The 14,503-nt window shown below is 34.8% G+C and overlaps 1 long non-coding RNA gene across 1 annotated transcript; it reads left to right on the plus strand.

Annotated features, from left to right (window-relative positions):
* Positions 1 to 192: 192 nt before the first annotated feature.
* On the plus strand, positions 193 to 9,555 carry LOC127970318 (uncharacterized). Its single transcript, XR_008156586.1, has 4 exons — positions 193 to 511; positions 8,813 to 8,880; positions 8,992 to 9,123; positions 9,211 to 9,555. It is a non-coding gene; the product is annotated as an uncharacterized LOC127970318 (long non-coding RNA).
* Positions 9,556 to 14,503: the final 4,948 nt, after the last annotated feature.

Consider the following 14,503-nt stretch of genomic DNA (forward strand, 5'->3'; position numbering starts at 1 on the left):
GTCATTCAATCCTCCTTCTCTTCTTTAAACTGCAGGGATTTTCCATTATTCCTAATTTGAATGTAATTTGATATATAATTGGAAGCTCAGAAGCAATTTCCCATCAAATGCCTCAGAAAAGCTCAGCTCTGAGGTGTCTATTAAAAACACAAAAATGGAATTTATTGGGTTAAGATCTTTTTTTTTGCATTTGCATTTGCCAATGTCTTTTGATCTCTTTATTTTAAGCATGTATGCATGTGTAAATCGGAAAACATTTCATATGCTTTCTCACAGCTCTGAATTAGTAAATCATACATGACATACATTATATTTTATATTTATATTTCTTGGCTGTCTTACTGTGTGTGCGTTTCCTCGCATGTTCATTTGGTGGCGCTGTGGCTCCTGTTTGGCCGCATTGATTGAAAGACTGGAAATGGAGAGAAACGCAGAACTTAATCCATTGGCATCAGATCCTGGCAAGAAACTCAGTGGAAAACGAAAAACACTCCATGATATATGTAGCAGGGTACGTGATGTGCTTGTTATATTGCTTTCTATGTGTTGTTCTGAAAGAGCTCTTGGTTATTTTGCTTCAGGATCCATGCTTCTCCTTTACGACACTTGTGAGAGTTTGTTTGAGATGAACTTGAGACAAGACAGAAAAAAAAAACGCTGTTTTATTTGCACACTTCTGTGCTGGACCCCTTTCTTCAGTATTGTGTGTTGGTATGTCCATTGATCATGCTGGAAGCGTTTAAATGTGATTTGTTGAAGTGAATCAATATATGGCGGGATCGAGATGGAGGGAAGGAGGAAAAGAGAGAAACTAATTAAAAGTGGAATTGATTCTTTATTAAAATGACAAGCTTTATCTCATAGTGCTCAAACATGTGCATCCAAATCATTTATTTCATGAATCGAAGCAATATCATAATCATAATTCATTTTGATCTTCCGCCCCTCTGTTTACAGTTCAAAATGTTTGTACAGTTAAGCATGATGCATTTTATTGAAGCGATTATGATTGACTATGCCCCATCCTAGACATTGCCCCTCATAGATATTTCTGCTAACAGCATGTTTAAAATGTGCTCTTAAAGTGGTCAATATTAAAGGAACACTCTACTTTTTTGAAAATAGGCACATTTTCCAAGTCCCCTAGAGTTTAACAGTTGAGTTTTACCGTTTTTGAATCCATTCAGCCGATCTCCTTGTCTGGTGGTTACACTTTTAGCTTAGCTAAGCACAGATCATTGAATCTGATTAGACGGTTAGCTTCTCACTCAAACCAAAGAGTTTCAGTATTTTTCCTATTTAAAAAAATGACTCTTCTGTAGTTAGATTGTGTACTAAGATGGAAAATGAAAATTTGCAATTTTCTAGGCCGATATAGCTAGGAACTATACTCTTATTCCGGCAAGGAATGATCAAGGAACTTTGCTGCCGTACCATGGGTGAAGCAGGCGTAGTGATATTATGCAGCACCTGAAATTAGTCTGAGCTAGGTAACTTCTAATAAGCCTACAGTATTTTTAGGTTGTACTATCATTTCCCCTGCTGCACCCATGGTTCGGTAGCAAAGTTCCTTGATTATTAGAAAATCACAACTTTCCATTTTCCATCGGTCTCGGTACATGATGTAACTACAGAAGAGTCAAGCTTTAAATAGGAAAAATACAGAAACTCTTTGGTCATTTTTGAGCTAAATATTTATGGTCTAGTCAGATACAATGATCTATGCTAAGCTAAGCTAAAAGTGCTATCGCCAGACCTGGATATTTGCTGAATGGATTAGAAAACGGTAAAACTCAACTGTTTAACTCTAGGGGAGTTGGAAAATTAGTCTATTTTCAAAAAATGGAGTTTTCATTTAAATGGATATTCCCTCGTGGGCTGGAATGAAGTGTGACATTGCAAAGCATTTATCAGATGTTTTTTTTTTTTTAAAGAAATTGTTCAATTACACTGACATGATTTGGTTTGCCGTCTCCACACTTTAATCAAGGCAAATACCACAAACCTAAAAAGAAAAGCCTTATTTGATAGTGATTACTGATATTACAAGATTAGTTTAAGTGAATTACGGCTGGGTAGGCTATCGATATACATTCCCCAATGCAATGCACTTCTGATTAATTTAAGTAATGCTATAGGCCTACAAATAGTATTTCAGGATGTAATTTTCGCTTCTATTTTGGGAAAAATAATATATTAAACTATTACTTGCGGTAATAAGAACTTGTTATTGATTTAAACTGACGGATTCAACTGACTTTTCTATTTTTTTTTGTCTTTTTGAAGGAAAAAACAAAAACAAATAAAAACAGCTGTTCATTAATTGATTCTGATCCATGATATGAATGCATTAAAAACTCGGGCATCATTGCATGCTTTCTCAGTACTAAAGTATTTTCTTGCTGTTATTTCACAGGAAACTCTGGGCTTATTTAACAATAAAATATGACTTATTTAAATAATGATAGCCTTGTTAAGATATAGAGTGATTAGGCTATAAGTGATATAAATCAACAGTTAAAACCAGCATAAGTTGGAAGCGGTTTTAGCTGTCTGGCTAAACTGGTGTTCAGTTGGTCAGCTGGTCTCCTGCCTTGAGCAGCTATAGAAGTGGTCCAAACCCTTCTAAAACCAACCGCAAACCAACAATGACCAGGCTGGAAGACCAGCTCTAGCCAGCCAACAATATTAGGCTGTTAAAGTTAACAGCTTACTAGGTACTGTAGGCTTTATGAGCTGAAGCATTACATAGACTAATTCATTTTATTAATTTTAAACATGTATAGTGATTAAAACTAAAATATTAAATGCCATGGATGAATATTTACTGAGTAATCCACTATTTTCTAGAGGGGGGTCAAAATGCGAGTTTCAAAACCTAATTACAGGGGGGTAAAAATTACTTCATAAAAATGGCAGCATCATAATGTTATTTTTAGATAGAGATTGGTAAATCTGTTGGCTTCAGTAATCTTCGTTGCATTATGTGTCTGTAACTCAATAATTATTAAAGATATCTTAATGCCATTTTAGATTCTAATTCTTAATAAACTTTTCTTTTGGAATCCTCATTTTCAAGGTCCTACATCGTTCAGTCACAGAGTTATGGGCATCTCAATGAGGCTCCATTTTCAGATTGTTGAAAATTACCTATTTTCAGTGGTTGAAAAACAAATTTTGGTCACTTTGTTTACAGCTGATATTAACTGTATTTAAAGCAGAATGTCTGAAGAATATGTAATGTTCACATATACAAATGCATTTTTTTTCTTCAAAATTTGGGTGTCTGTGTAACTCAAGTTATATAAAGTTATCATCAATATGATTTTAGATTCTGGTTCTTATGAAACTTTTCTTTTGGAATTTTCATTTTGAAGACATTAAACTATGGGTTTATCCTGCAGCTCTATGTCCAAATTGCTGTATCCTACCATTTTCTCACCAAATGTGGTTTTGTTTTTTTATCATCACTGCTGACCATGCTAATAATAAGAGTAACCCAGGGTTTAGGAATGTACAGTGTGACACATCAGTATATGAATAACCAGGATTAATTGTTAAATCTAGGTAGAGTATGAACAGTGATGTTCAAATACTGCATGTTTGAACTCTTGGTAGATAAGATGAACAACATTCCTTCTTACAAATATTCCAGAAACTGATTTAAAATGATAGAATCTTTTGAATAGACTACTGAGAGAAAGGTAATGTGCCTCAACGTGACCATTAGAGGGCATTTTTAGCACTCCAACAGGAATGTTTTGTGCATATTGTTTTGATAGACAGAAACAAGATGCATTCCTAGTTTCAACATTACTTATTCTCCAGACAATCTGTTTTATATACAAAAAGTATCAGCTGTATTCAAAGTGACAAACATTTGGTTTTCAACCACTAAATGTAGGTAGTATTTATTTGGCATTCTGGACACAGAGCCTCATTGAGATGCTCGTAACTCTGAGACTGAACAATGTAGGACCTTGAAAATGAGGATTCCAAAAGAAAAGTTTATTAAGAACTAGAATCCAAAATCGTATTGCAGTATCTTTAACACTTCTTGAGTTATAGGCATGCAAACTTAAAAAAAAAAAAAAAAAAAAAGATTTATGGCTTTCAGAGAGGTATATGTTCAATGCAGTTGTTTTGACAGAAGTAAACGAGATACATCTCTAGTTTAAAACAATATTTGTTCTTCAGACTTTCCTCTTTTTTAAAGAAAAAAAGTATCATATTTATGCAAATTGACCCACCTTTGGTTTTTGACCATTGAAAATGTGTACGTTTAACCAATTTGCTCCTAGAGCCATATTGAAATTATCAATATCTCTGGAACTGAATCAAATAGGGACTTAAAAATTGAACATACCAAAAGGAAATTTTAAGACCCATCTAAAAGGACATTAAGATATATATATATATATATATATATATATATATATATATATATATATATATATATATATATATATATTAATACTTCTTTAGATACAGGCATGCAAACTTTGGAGAAAAAACGTGAAAAGTGCAGTTTCCCCATATTTGAATGGATACCATTGGCACATAATGCAACAAAGATTCCAAGATTGCAATCTCTGTGTAAAAATAACATTATGATGCTGACATCTTTCTGAATCATTTTGACCCCCCTCTACAAAATAGTGGATTACTCAGTCAATATTTATCCTTGATATTTAATATTTAACATTCATCTGTATACATGCCTGTCAATCTTCAGAAAAAAAATATTATCAAAATCAAAAATATGAGATGGGGAATGTTTTTACATGAATCCTGTTTAAATCTATCTATACAAAGGTTTTCTTAAGTGTCATATAGCAATGTTAAGGTAGGACTCTTACTATTAGTGAAGGGCCAGTTCCACTTTATCTTCAGAGAATATCTTGCTGAATGTTCTTGTTTTATGACTCGGACAAACCTTTACTACTATGCTGCTGTGTAGTGCACTTAAAAATACAAATTCTACACCATTTGGATATCCTAACGGAATATATTTTCATTCTGCTGAGCAGTAGGTGCACTCTCACAAAACCAGGCTTTTAAATGGGTGATAACTGCACATGCTGAGGTCTGCAATGCTCTTAAGGCGTTACTATTAGTTGTACCTTGAATGAAACCAAAGGAAAAGTTTCCTAATGCGTCTTCTTAACAGTCTTATGGATGTCTGATGTTTGGTTCTTTGGAATGATATTTGTAGGTTTGATAAACGTAGAGAGGTTCATGGCCAGTGCTTGGTGTGGTGGTGAAGTCTCAGGGCTGGTAACCAGATCATTGTTGGTTTGATTCATTGAAACAGTGATTCATTAGTTATGACCACGCGGCCTTGAGCAAGAGAGTTAACCTCAGTTAACCTCCAATGTAATAGGTTTATGGTGCAGTTCAATGGAAATGTCACGTCAAAGGCTTGTAAATAAAATCCATAGGGACTGTGAAAGGTGGCATATTAGAGCTGTTTTGTGGTATTTTGTATCTTTGAAAGACTAATCTTTTTCAAATGATATGAATGTTGTTCTAAGGTTGAATAACATTAGCTCTCATTGAAAGGCCTGTATTCTGTTGCGGTTGAATTCAAATGAAATAATATTCATGTGAATCTTTGTTCTGCTTTTTTTCTTTAGAGAAACTCTTGAACCTTAACATGCCGTACTAATATAATTCACTGGCCTGTTTTATTTCCAAGAACATTCTTGACGTTTCCAGCAGTGTTTGATTTCTTACTGAAGTCTCACCAGTTGGCTCTATATTATAGCTACAGCAGAAAAGCTGTAGAAGGTATTTATTTTGTTCATAGGCTGCGTCTATCCACCTTTTTCCTCTCATAAAATGGCCGTGGCCATTTGTAAATTTTATCGGTCTGGCTTCCGGTCTCATCCGTGTCAGAACCGCTTGTTTTGCAGCTTGATATTGAAAAATTGGTGTGTCTTACCATATTATTTGAATGTGTTGTCTTAATTATGAACACACTGGTTTATAATGCAAACAGTTTTACCATTTACTGCACGTTGTTATTCTTCTCCTTATTTCCCTATAGCGTCTAATGAACGGGAAGTCTTGCCCATAGGCGTACTTCTGCGTTGAAGAAAAGGGTGGATTAGCAAATTACATTATTGCTCCCAAGGACAAACATAAACAACAACAAAAAAGGTCAAAGATGTCAGTCAATTCAACAAGAGCATTGTGAGTGACTCAGACTTCTGCGGATTGAGATGCCACTCAGGATTGTAAAACATGAAGGCTTAATGGATTTTACATATGAAGGCGATTTTATGGTTATTATAATGAAAGAGTCAGGACAAGGGTAAAAATTAGCAAAACAAAATGCAGGCATTTTTTTTTTCTAGCTCGTACATGACAATAATGAGGAAGACCAAGGTAAGCCAAGCAAAGAAAAGATAAGGAAGCATCGGAAATGAAATAGAGTCGCTCTGCTGTTCTATCTTTCTTAGTAACTGAGGTCAAGGTGTCAGAACAGGAGCAGAAACACTTATGCTCTCAAATACAGGAGAAGCTATTTAAACTGAGTGTATTAGAGTGAATAGTTGTTGATTCTGTTTGCAGTAAGTGTAAATAGAAACAAATAGAATCTTAAACAGAACTGATTGGGGAAAATTATTGAAGCTCTTTTGTTCGTATAGTTCAAGCAGGCATTTGTGCTTATTAAAGGGATAGTTCACCTTTCAGTTGCTTCTCCCCTTTGACTTCCCTAGTATTGAAAAAAACACTATACATCTCAATGGGAAACAGCAACTGAAGGAGAATACATCATAATGCCAGTAGGTGGCGACAAGTGATTCTTTGTCTCTACGAGTCATTGAATAATTGATTCAAATTATTCATTCACTGATTTATTAAGAATTTTTATTGATTTATGAGTAAGTCATTCGCAATTTTTTTACAAATAGTGATTCAATCTGGAATTTTTACATGCTCAAACATGCTAGCAACACTTACTAAGTGTTAAAGCATGCTATTAATACCTTGAAACAGGAAGTTGTTGTAACTCATTCATACAATGCCCATCTGCCACAAACTTCACATGTTTTATAAGAGTCCTGGCCAATATTCAGTTATAATTATAGTGCCACCATATGGCAGCTGGAAATGACTCGTTTCACACTAACTCAAACATGCAATTTCTGATCTGCCCTAAACTTCACGTTTGATAGGTTCCTGGCCTTAACAACATCTAAGGAACCTTGGTGTCATTCTGGACTCTGAACTTTGCTTAACTAAGCAAATTAATACAGTTGTCAAGAACAGTTTTTATCAGTTACGGTTCATCTCTTAATGACCCAGAGAAAGTCATTCATGATTTTATTAACTCCCGCCTTGACTACTGTAATTCATTATATTTTGGTCTTCCTCAGTCATCCATTGCTCGCTTTTTTTTTTTATTGGATTTTATCTATATTCCATTGTTTTACTGTATCATCTGTTTTGTTTATTTTATGTTTACCTTTGACTTAGTTCAGCACTTTGTAAGCTTTGCTGTGATAAATGTGCTATATACTTGACTTACTTACTAAGTAAGGCCAATATTCAGTTATAATCATACTGCCACCTGCTAGCAACAGGAAATGACTCGTTTTACACCAACTTAAACATGCAATGTCTGATCTGCCCTGAACTTCACAAGTTTGGTAAGAGTCCTGGGCTGAAGACATCTACATGCCAGTATTCGGTTATAATCATAGTGCCACCTGTTGGCAGCAGGGAAATTGGCAGATATAAATGACTTTGATATATTCCTCCTATATTTACCACTTTTAAAGAGTATTGCCCACTGTTCACTGTTTTCCTATGGCCACTGAGTGGTGGTAAGCCCAGGTGCGAGGTGCCTTTCATCGCTGCTTGCAATTTTAAGATATGTATTATTTAAAACAACTTTGAGTACTGTGGTGTTTTTTTTCTGATTCAAAGTAAAACTAAAGGGTCCACAGAATAAGGATACTCTAATGATCATATTATTCCAACATGTTTCTGTATTGTTTTAAGATCAACAGGTTCACTATAAAATTAATTTGCTCATTTCTACAGTGCAGCTTTGTTTAGGTGTGAGTCAGACATCATTCTAGAATATGTGAGTGTGTGAGGGGTTTGTAAAGCAGCTCTTATCAGTGAACAGACCAAGAGCATGAAGACTGAATTAAAGAGCAGAAACACATGCTCCAGGCTCAAGTACAGCACACGCAGTGGCTCTTATGTCCTCAATGTTCTCTATTAATATTTCATTTAGAAAAAAAAAAAAAAAATTCTAATTATTAATGCCATGCCCAAACAATTCATCAAGTGTCTCTCTTTGAATTTTTCAGTTTCTGTGTACAAGGGCATTGCCAGGTTCTGAAATTAACTTGGATAAAACAACTTTTTTTTAAATAAAATAAATATTGAATATTTTTGACACTCATATTTTCTACATTTTCTTTTCAATTAAGTATTATATTTATGTCCCTTTGACAGCTGAAATATTTTGGTTTTGACAATAGCAATTTTTGGCAACACTCAAATATGAGATTATCAGTCTCTGCCTTGACAAAAACATGAAGACGTATTTAGTTTTTTTTAGAGGAATAAATATTTTATTATAATATTTCCACTTAAGTAAAATTCCAGAAGATGTAGCAACATTTTTTTCTCTTATATCAGTGATGAATAGTGTTATTCCAGTAATTTGATGTAAACCATGCATTGCTTCAGTCCCTGATAATGTTATCAACTATTGCTGATACTCAACTTAGTTTTTGTACTTTCCAAACCAATTCTGACTTACAAATACATTTTTGTTTTTGTTCAGTAAAATTCTTAAAGGACATTCAGAAGCAATATACTGTTTAACATTCCTGCCAGCCCACCAAAAATAAGGTAAAAAAAAACAAACATATCAAACAATAACAAGGTCAGATTCATTCACCATGACCGCAGGACTACAGCAAAGGAGATGAAATCTATTTGTCTATTAATTGACATTTGCAGGAAGATTCCAGGACACTTTAAATGGGAAATGGATTGGAGCGAGAGAGAGAGAGAGAGAGGAAAGACAGGATAGAGAGAGACAACTGGACCTGCTGTATCTGATGAGTTGATCTGTCATGAAGCATTGGGCTTGTAGGATTTAATGCATGTGAAAGGTTCTGACATCTTTCATCTTGGATCCACATGAAGTAGAACAGACTTTTTTCTTCTCATTGACAGGGCTGGAGAAGTGGAGTTTCACTGGACCTCTGTGGCTCCATCTGCTGAAATATTCATCTTTAGTAGTAATTGAGAGGCAGAAAGGGAGAACAAAACAAGAGGAAGAAATCTGAAGTACTGAATCCTCTTGCAGCAATTCGGTTTCTCACAAGAATGCCACAGTATTTTTATTTATTTATTTATTTATATAGTATAGGACACGCATCATTAGACAACTGCCTGCTTGTTCCCTGTACAAAATCCAACATTTAATTTGTCACACATGGCTATTTTAAAGGTTGATTGAACCATCTAATGTAGAAAAATTTGAGATTCCAAACGATTCATAATTTTACATAGTGACAATGTTGATGGTGAAGGTTCAACTCGGTTTGCTCTCTGGTTGGCAGTTATGCCAAACCATTTTAGATAGAAGTGAAGTGAAGTGACATTCAGCCAAGTATGGTGACCCATACTCAGAATTTGTGCTATGCATTTAACCCATCCGAAATGCACACACACAGAGCAGTGAACACACAAACACACACACACTATGAGCACCCAGAGCAGTGGGCAGCCATTTATGCTGCGGCGCCCGGGGAGCAGTTGGGGGTTCAATGCCTTGCTCAAGGGCACCTAAGTCCGTGGTATTGAAGGTGGAGAGAGATCTGTTCATGCACTACCCCCACCCACAATTCCGTCCGGCCCGAGACTGGAACTCACAACCCTTCGATTGGGAGTCCAACCCTCTAACCATCTAGCTTATATGACTATCAAAGCAAGTCTAGATTTGATTTAAGGATTAAAAATGTGAAACTGTGTATATTTAATTCCCCTTCTGAATCAAAGGACAAATCATCCAATTAATATTTATGATGTTTTATTAAAAAAAAAACAGTGGATCATTGGCATGGTTAATTTTCCTTTAACTTGAGTTTGTTCAGTTCAACTACTAACTGATTAACAGTTTAGAATTTAGTTTTTCTTTAGCCATGCAGAATTTTGTCTTTCTTTTTTTCTGACTTTTTCTTAGAATTCTGAATTTAAATCACACAATTCTGATTTTATATCTTCAGGTCTGACTTTCTTCTTCTTCTTTCAGAAGTCTTAGTTTACACATCAGACTTTTCTTTGGCACATCTCACAGTTATTTTTTTATTATTTTTTTTGTTTTGTTTCTGACTCTTCTGGATTAGATTTTTCATCTCAGAATCAGTTATTTATATCCGTTTTTAAATTGAATTCTGAATTGTAAGATGAACACTGTTGTGGAAACAATAAGCTTTCATACGATGCAGCTTGTGTTTATGATGTGTTAACTCTAAATATCTAGAGAAGTGTGTGTACTACAAAGGTTATTGCTAATGAGACCTTCAGATTTGCAGTGACATTCAGAACACATCCGTGCAGTCATGCTACCCACTTAACACACATGATGACCTTTTCTATAGGTGCTGGAGATTATTATCAGTCATTTTTTTTTTTTTTTTGGTTGTTTGTGCCAGTGACATTGTCTGTGTTTCAGAAAAATCAATGACCTAGATGTCACTGATGTGATATACACCAACAGTTTTCTGTTGAAGAGTATTATAGAGAATTTAAAGCGGTCCTATTATACTAGTATTTTGGGAGTGTACTAGTCTAGAACAGGCTCTCTAGGTTTTTTGAAAATATTTTACATTATTACAACACCTCTCTCTCCAGTCTGGCACGAACGCCTCGAATAGTTCCTGTTTCAAATTAACTTTTCAATTTATGAAATTTATGAAATTTTGTTAAATTGCTGTTACGTTTTTAGACAATTTTAGGTTTTATGGTTTGGTTCTGTATAAATGAAATTCTTTTGTCATGGCACTCAGGAACTGTCTTGTTGTTATAAGAATCATTATGAAACATTAACTGTGCAGTGGAAACATGGCTTGCAGTGGTCATATGCAACAAAGATAAGAGCATTCACAATTTAGTATGCAAAAAGGTGTACATTTCCCAATGAAGGCATTACTATTGATTAGAATATTTTTTCTAAGTCTGAGGTTTACAAATAATAAAATTGATTAGGTTGAATTAGTGTTTAAGTGGTTCAGGCTGAATTAATTGCAAAAGTTTAATTCTTGCAACTGCAGGAATAGAACAGTTTACCAGAATTATTGAAAATATAAAAAAACAACTCAAATGTAATTACATTTTTTTTTTTGTGCTTTAATAAACTTTGTTTCAATATATTCTAATATTTTGATAAATTAATTTACAAAATATAATAAATAGAATAGAAAAACAAATAGAAAAAAATCTATTTAATCCACCAATTATTGTAGCTCATTTTAGGCTTTTTAAAGCTTAAACTGATGCATGGTCACAGATGTATAATATTTAGAAACATTCAATCACATGGGTCCTTGGCTACAAAAATAAAAATTAAAAAAAATATAATTTTAGATCAATTTCTCTGCACGTTTCTATAGCAGCAGGTCAGACTCAATAGCAATAGCACCTGTTTCAATTGACTTCGGCTTTAAGTCACGACACGATACGACATGACACTTTCACGAGTGTATTTGTGGGTAAATTACAGTGTGAATTCAGCTTCTCTTGTGACTTTCCTTACAGATCTGTAATTCAAGGACATAAAATTATATTCAGGTAAGAGTGACAGCATTAATTGAAGCTGTTGAACATGCTCTAAAGATGCAGTTTATGTCATGATGACCTAACCCACCGGCGGAGACCCATAACCCTTCCCTCTGATCGTGTCAGCACAGGATGGGCTCACATTTCGTAAGTGGCTCCGAATGCAGGTGTCATGATGGCACTGAAAGCAAACGAGGCTGTAAGTTACACAGACATTTACACAGATGCAACGGATCCCCTGCTAAAGATGACAAGGGCAGGAGGCTTTCACTTGTCTTTTACTGCAGCCAATAAACTTAAGCATAAAATTGTCAGACCTCAGGGTGTCATACTTAACGCAGAGGAACATGAGAGATGTTGGAACCAATTCAATCAGCTGAGGATTTTATGATACTTTTAAACGCTGTTAAGAGATGCTGAAGGAAGCGGCAGCTGTACATTTGGATATGTCTATGTGTTAGTTTGAGTAAAAGGTAGAGGACATATATTGTGCATTACTTTGTTGTGGACTAATAAAAGTTAAAGAGCCCCATGGAGAAAATTACGTTTTTAATGTTATTTCCATGTGCAACTTCATCAGTCAACACACTTTAGTTTAGGGACCCATTCTCATTATGAACTAGTTGCCTATTATTAACATATTGACTGTTTATAAGTACTTACGGAGCACATATTCTGCACGACCAGATTCCACATTTATAATCCTACCCAAAATATTAATTTGGCTCTTAATAATCAGCAAATTAGGAGTTTGAGCAAAAGTCATAGTTAATGGTTTGTTGATAGTATGAATTGGACTTTAAATAAAGTGTGACCAAGGTTTCTATTTACAATGTGTGTTTGCAGTGTAGCCAATCACAGACACATTTGTTGATTTCTTGAATGCAGTGGCCAATCAGAGGCATTTAATTCAGCCAGAAATTCAGAATCCACTCACAGCTGAAATGCTGGAGTTTTTGTTACAGGGCAGACTCAGTTCTGCAAGCTTTCGAATCATAAGTGTTGAGACTTATGAGTAAAGAAAAGATTCATTAACGTTTAACCCAAAAATTAAAATTAGTGTGAGATTTCTTTTGATTATTTATATTATGTGTAAATTGTTATACAAGTAGGATAATCTGTTTGGTTTATGTATGTGACGTGAATGACCGGTTGGCACGAGGACATGCACACTGAATTGGCGCGAGGACATGCGCAGTAGTTGTCAAGTGAAACGGGGCATCCGTGCCGCGGGGAGTGTGTCAAGGGAGAAAAGTCTGTAATGCGAGCTGCGAGTTAAAATTCAATCCTGAGCTCTGTCAAATAAAAGACCGTAAATTTCCAGTTTATGTGTATGCCTACATTATTTCGACAGACCCATTCTCAAGAGACGGAAGTTTCCTCCTATGGTCAACAGCAACTCTTACATTAGCTTTCGTTTTACTCTATAATAAAACGTGCCGGGAGGTGAATAAAGGTCACTAACTTCCGTTATCTGTCAAACGTGGAAGCCTTTCCAGCAGATGACGCAGGACGCATGCACAATGCGTGCTCCTCTAAGAAATGCTAATCTCATGAGTTTGATTATAGGAGCAAAGGAAGCATATCGAAATCCTTTAACATTTTTCTTTCCAAATCCTCAGTTTGTACTCCTCGGTCAATCTGTGACTGGGGTTTTGTTTTGTACTCTCTCCGCATTCGTCACTTATCACGTAATGCCGACGTACTACGACGACTTGATAACAAAAGTGACAAATGACAGATAACAAAAGTGAGAGGAAGGTGTTTATTACATTTGAAATATGGATATTTTTCTACAGAACGCCTTTATTCACCCCTAGGAGCAGTGTGTGGCATGTTTTATTATGAATGCGTGTGCTTTATTTGACAACTTCTGGACTGTTCAACTGCAACACACACAGACTGCAATGATTGAGCTTGGAATAGCCAGGACAGTTTATAACTCCGACTGGATTCGTCTGAAAGAGGAAAGTCATATACTCCTAGGATGCCTGGAGGGTGAGTAAAACACAAGCTAATTTCCATTTTTTGGTTAACTAATCCTTTATCACGGATCTTATTATAATAGAACTTTGTGATAACTTTCAGAAATGAGTAAACGTGGATGCTTCTGTGATTAGGTGGAGGCGGGGACTAATTAGCATATTTATGGATTCACATATACTCAGTGAGGTATGGGTGGAAAGTTATTTTCAAACCATTACAAAAAAAAAAAAAAGATAAAAAGAAAGAAATTACTTTCATGGAAAACAAAGTTTAAATATATAATTTTGAATTATTATCTTTGACACACACACACACACACATACATTAATTTATTTAATTATTTTGTAGAAAAAATATCCACAGTATTAGCTTAATTGGGTTATTCTAGTGTTTTTTGTATTGAGAAATGTGCATAACGACAACAAAAACAACAACAGAATAACATAACTATTATTAAAAACTAATATTTTTGTAATATATTTATTTATTCATGATTTGCAAAGAATTTGATAAGCATTACCATTTATTTATTTATTTATGAAGTTGGGATATGTGCATTTCTATATATATATATCTATATCTACTGGAATATTCCTATAGCTGCGATGTATGTGTGTCAGAATAAAAGAAAATGATGTGCTTGTAAACATGGCCAGTGATTTACTGGTGTGATAAATATTCATTGTTTAGTTTGAACGTA

The sequence above is a fragment of the Carassius gibelio genome, chromosome B13, assembly GCF_023724105.1.
Source record: "Carassius gibelio isolate Cgi1373 ecotype wild population from Czech Republic chromosome B13, carGib1.2-hapl.c, whole genome shotgun sequence".
Taxonomy (NCBI): domain Eukaryota; kingdom Metazoa; phylum Chordata; class Actinopteri; order Cypriniformes; family Cyprinidae; genus Carassius; species Carassius gibelio.